The sequence below is a fragment of the Branchiostoma floridae genome, unplaced genomic scaffold (assembly GCF_000003815.2).
Source record: "Branchiostoma floridae strain S238N-H82 unplaced genomic scaffold, Bfl_VNyyK Sc7u5tJ_628, whole genome shotgun sequence".
Lineage (NCBI taxonomy): Eukaryota > Metazoa > Chordata > Leptocardii > Amphioxiformes > Branchiostomatidae > Branchiostoma > Branchiostoma floridae.
In genome coordinates, this window is record NW_023365907.1 from 1 (window position 1) to 6,020 (window position 6,020).

A 6,020-nucleotide genomic window follows, 5' to 3' on the forward strand; every position below is an offset into this window, starting at 1 on the left:
GCTGAGTCAAGAAGAATTAGTAGCTTCAATGGTAAAATTCTGACTGGCTATCGTTAAAGATATTATTTGACAGCAGCGCTACTATTGTTTCAACCAAGGAGCTTAAACTTATTTCAACTATGAACTAACTGCAAGCACTCCACTTACGTTTATATACTGCAAAATCATAAACCCCTGCAAACTCAAAACCTTTTTTAAACTATATTCCTGGGCTAGTATGGAGACCCACTGCTGCATTAACGTTACCAACATTCATAGAAAGATATCCCTAGTAAATACTGTACCCTGTTTTGTTTTGTTTTTAAGGTCTCGTTCCGGTATTACTCCGCCGGTGGACACTCAAACGTAGATCCTTCCAAAATATAAATGGGGCCCAAAATCGTGTGTTTATGTAGGTGATAAATTGCTTTTTATCGCCCCCATGTCATATCGAAGGATTTGAGATGAAAGGTTGTGTATTTCTGACAGGATCGGTTGGAAAAGTTTCGGCATTCGGGCGATTCTCGGACGTGTACGTTTGTTTGTCCTGAGTAATGCGGTAAGCGGGTCACTGAAGGAAAGCCCCACTTTCTGGATAGTTTTTCTGTGCAGTTATAGATATTATAAAAATCGATCCATCGGTCAGATTTTGAGGGTATTTTTTTGATTGATTACTGGATAAGTGCTCTTGTAATAGAAATTAAAACATCTCCAGCAGAACGGTTTCTTTATTGGATTTTCGCCCATTAAAGTTGCATAATAATGCGTTGTTTTCAATGAGAGAGCAAAAGTCCGGAATGAGACCTTAATAAAAATGAAAAATATTCCTTAAAAATCAACGATTTGAGCTAGGGCAAAAATTTCAAAACAATGTTTACCCAGGATTTAATCTACGATTTTTGAGGGTTCGTTACATTGCGTAACTCTATCCGTTGCCATGGTGACGGACGAGACCATATTTCGTGGGGTTGATTTACTTCTTATTTTTATTTTACCTGTATTAGAAGGATTTGCTATCATCTAGAGTTACGAAAATGCCAGGAAAAGTGCATTAGTAAGATGGAGACATATTGGAAAGCTATCTGGATCGTGTAAGGCGTCTATAAAGCATTTCCCGACAAGCACATACGCACAGAATCTATAGAAATACCCCTTGTATTGTAAACCTATTTTCGCGGACCACTTGTGTAAGCGTCAAAGAAAAATGAGTACTGTCTGTGTTCTAGTGTCAGGGACAGCGTCCAATACAAGACAAAACGACGCGCCGCTATGCTGTGTCAGGCACGATATTAACTCATGTTGTATTCTGCTATTCTGCTTCTCCCATAATCGTATGCTTGAAAGTAGGTTAAACTGACTATACAACTAAACGATATGTATCCCGTACTTCGATTTTTCTGACCGAAACCTGTGTTGTTGCTTCTCTTTAACCCCCCCCCCCCCCGGCAAACACACCCACACTTAGACTAAGCATGGCCACCGGACAGGGACACGAATCCCCGCTACTCTGCACCCCTCCCCCCTCCTTTATGAAAAAGAAAGGATAAAACCCCAAACGAAGTCTACATGACGCGAATTTCTACACTCGGACGTCCGGATCGCAAAATAGTAATATTTAAGCGAATTTCTAGCCAGGTGTGATGAACAATTGATACCTGGGCAGTATTCTAACTCTCCTTGTAAAAGTTCTTATTTTGTTCTGTGATAGGTCCCGTCACTTAAGCTCACCTTCCTTTGTGAGTGCTACAATTTGGTGTCAATGTGATTTCATTTACCGTTCTCCTACTCGCCAAGGTGGAAAAGCTACTTTTGGGCCAACCTGATCGCGAATTTATAAGTTGAACACCGCGCTATCTCAGTAAGACATTGCCCATCCCTTCTTTAGACTGACTTCTACAGCGCGCTAACTGGACTATCAGCAGCATTTCTCTTTCTTTTCTAAACGCGGGTAGCTACTTTGGCTATTGTAGAGGCTTGGCTTTACAGCTGTTCGTGATATGTGAATGTCTTTGGCTTTGGGGGCTAATTCCGATTCGATTTTTATCTAAATGCCCTTACAGTTACTCCCCCTTTCTTCCAGCAGCATACACACGTGGTTTAGTATCGAAAAAAGCCATTTCTTGCATTCTCTTCCGGTTTAGATGAAAACCAGATGGACATAGCATATCATTCTAACCCATAGTGTAAAGCAAACACTTTTAATTGCTGCTCCGACACGTCAAAATAGCAATTAAAGTTCTTTTCAAAAAATTGTACTTTTACTAGAGTTGGGTAGGGGGCGCTTCTTATATGCGGCAAGATGTGGGCGACGTTTCTTGAGGCGTTGCTAGGTAACGGTTTGACTTGAGACGGAAATATTTTCAGAGATTATTGGGGGACAAGTATTCTTTTGTTTGCCAAGACATCTTAATAATCGATGGAATTAAGGTCTCGTTCCGGTATTACTCCGCCGGTGGACACTCAAACGTAGATCCTTCCAAAATATAAATGGGGCCCAAAATCGTGTGTTTATGTAGGTGATAAATTGCTTTTTATCGCCCCCATGTCATATCGAAGGATTTGAGATGAAAGGTTGTGTATTTCTGACAGGATCGGTTGGAAAAGTTTCGGCATTCGGGCGATTCTCGGACGTGTACGTTTGTTTGTCCTGAGTAATGCGGTAAGCGGGTCACTGAAGGAAAGCCCCACTTTCTGGATAGTTTTTCTGTGCAGTTATAGATATTATAAAAATCGATCCATCGGTCAGATTTTGAGGGTATTTTTTTGATTGATTACTGGATAAGTGCTCTTGTAATAGAAATTAAAACATCTCCAGCAGAACGGTTTCTTTATTGGATTTTCGCCCATTAAAGTTGCATAATAATGCGTTGTTTTCAATGAGAGAGCAAAAGTCCGGAATGAGACCTTAAACAACAGATATACATCACACATAGAAACTTGCGGCATCTCACCTATGGACGATGGCGGCCATCTTGAATTCAGTCAAACCTCACGAGATCACGCGAGATCTCGCGATTTTAGCCCCGAGATTCAGTCAAACCTCACGAGATCACGCGATTTTAGCCCCGAGATTCAAGCAGATGCATGGTAGCAAGCATTACATACGCACCTGAATAAAGTTTTGTTTAGAATAGGGTAGTCTTTTTGTGTAAAAATACATTTGAAAATGGTTTGCTTGTTAATTTGACATTTTTTGTCTACTAATTTCCAAATAAAGGTGCAAATGTTAAGACCACTGACTGAGAACTGACTGTATTATATATAGTTAAGTAGAAAGTGCAACAATAACTGAGACATTAAATATTTTGTCAAATATATTTATTATGACATGAATAAAAACACTGTACAGACGTTTCATTTAAGAAGTATGACTTTAGATACTTTAGTATAAGTTATTGAACCTATTGTCTACTTCATGGTGGTCCTATCCATGTGATCATAATAAAAGTCACTATAGAATAGTCTTTGTACACCAACAGTTACACAATAAAAACAATAAAACAAATTGATAATCGTGAAAACGTATCTAACAATCAGTAATGAATTGTTTCGGGTTGCTAATTTGGTGGCCATTGAAATAATATTGTAATAAAATGTATACAATAACATTTTATGGTGTATTTCCCTCATCAAAGGGGAAAAGGCTACAAGCATCAGAGCTAGACTATATGTTCTTAAGTTATCTTATAAATGCTGCACAAATGTGGCCTATAAATTATGATATATCATTTAATAACATATTTTGAAACTGTTGAACTTTGTTCAGTTAAGCCACATAGTTTTTTGGCTCAACAACAGAACCCTCATGCAGTGGTCAGGTAGACTGAGAGGATGCTACAGCAGGCATGGTACTACTACTAGTACTAGGGGACAGCCAGTTCCCAGTTCTCTTCAACTTTCAGCTGCTCTTGGGAGTCCTGCCAGGATGACAAAAAAGAATGATTAATCTACCGCTCAAAACAGTATTCTAAAAATACATGGCAACTTCCAACGTTACAATTCAAGGAAGCTATTACATACTATACACATACTATGTAGAATGGGATGAGGCTATATAGTCTTCAGTCTTTCATGGAAATCAGCAGAATAACTAACACAGAACCGTGAGGGAACTGAACATTTGTCGAGATGAATACATAATGAATTAAAACTATATATATATATATATATATATATATATATATATATATATATTATTGATATTATTAATATTATTAATAATCAAACAAGATGCAAAACTCTTCAGTTTTTCCCTTTGTTTAAAATCACCTATATACACATTCTTTTATTTAGAGCATATTTATCAGCCCTGTCAGTCTCCTTTCCTCTATATACTACTTACTTGTTACTTGATAAAGTCTATATACATTTATTTATCACTTGCGGCTTTCCTGGCTAAGAAAGTTTTCATGTCTTCAGAGCATGCCAATCATAATGCTATGCAGGTATATAAGCTATACTAAGACAATGATCATTTCTGCTATTTAAGCTTCTGCGTCTAGAAATACGCCTTACTTCGAAACTTTAGGCCATGCAATAACATGCCAGGCCCCCTGGGACAGAGAGTTCAGGCGCACTTTTCATGCCAAAAATCCATGCATATTGCTCGCGACTAAAAATTTACGGCCGCGTCTAGAAAAAGTTCCTATGTAATAACGCGCCATGACGTGTCTGGAACCCACACAAAAATCCGCTAGTTCCAGAAAAAATCATGCAGTTAATTACAGACTAATTACTCCAAGACATCCTTGAGATCATTAGTCATCACCTCATGGCCTTGTAAAATTTTCAAAAATTCATATCTCACCCAAAATTCGTCCTAGAAACCTCCGGTTTTTTTCATTCGGTAGGACGTCTTCTCCATTATTGAAAACACAGCCAGTGCGCATGTCTAAAGCCCGCTCTCTTTCCCAGATCAGTCTGCAAGCTAGGCAAGGCATTAGTTCTACCGACCCTGGGGTCGAGATTTTCCCAGGTCACGTGGTACGATAATGAGCCAAGCTTTGCTCAGATCATCATCATCATATCCAAGATGGCGGCACCGGTTGTTCTGTTGACCGCCGAAAAGAGGCACAAGACATCGTCACGGAAAAACACGATAGAAAAGATAATATTTGCCAGATGATGCTATAAAAGGTATCTACGTGATCCTAACAAGTTGATCTAGCACATACAGTGCATTTGAACTTTTAGATATTATGTTACGGTGAGATTTCAGGAGCTAAAGTTGGCCTTCAAACTGCCGTGAAATGCCTGATTTCGGCGACGATTTCGTACTGCATGGGGGTTTCTGGGCTACCGCTTTCCAGTATATCCAGTATACTTCCGGGTCGCAACAGAGAGGTCATACCAGAACGCGTAGCCGTGGAGCCCGCGTGTCCTGACTCAGTATCGTTGGAAGCAAGGAGGTTCAGCTGAGTTCAGAAATGGACTATTTACTTGATGTGGCCAAGGACTTGGTCCACACTGAGAATCTGCTGTCTGACGGTTAAACAAACAGGCTTATTTTAAGGGAGTCTGCGGCCAGCACCACCAAGCAACTTTGCCCTAGCCTGATAACGTTTTTGCCAGTTTTAGAAAAAAGTTTCCTTAAAAGATTTCTTTTCGTACTCTCTTAATATACAAATAGAGAGCGCAATTCTTAGGTGTGTTATGGGCTTGACCTTCTTTTCTTTCAGAAAAAGGTTTCCTTAAAAGATTTCCCTTCGTAATCTGTTAGTATACAAAAAGAGAGCGCAATTCGTAAGTGTGTCATGTGTATGACGCACTTTTCTTTCAGAAAAATGTTTCCTTTACAGATTTCTTTTCGTACTCTGTAATATACAAATAGAGAGCGCAATTCTTAAATGTGTCATGGCATGACGCACTTTTCTTTCAGAAAAGTTTCCTTGATAGAATTCTCTTTGCTCTCTGTTAGCATACACTTAGAGAGCGCAATTCTTAAGTGTGTCATAGGCATGACGTACTTTTCTTCCAGAAAAAGGAAAATGTTTTCTTAAAAGATTTCTTTTCGTTTTCTGATAGTATACATTTTCAGAACG

At 39.0% G+C, this 6,020-nt stretch overlaps 1 long non-coding RNA gene across 1 annotated transcript; it reads right to left on the reverse strand.

Annotated features, from left to right (window-relative positions):
• Nucleotides 1-3,280: 3,280 nt before the first annotated feature.
• Nucleotides 3,281-5,145, reverse strand: LOC118408965. Its single transcript, XR_004830381.1, has 2 exons — nucleotides 4,787-5,145; nucleotides 3,281-3,896 (listed from the first exon to the last, which is right to left on the reverse strand). It is a non-coding gene; the product is annotated as an uncharacterized LOC118408965 (long non-coding RNA).
• Nucleotides 5,146-6,020: the final 875 nt, after the last annotated feature.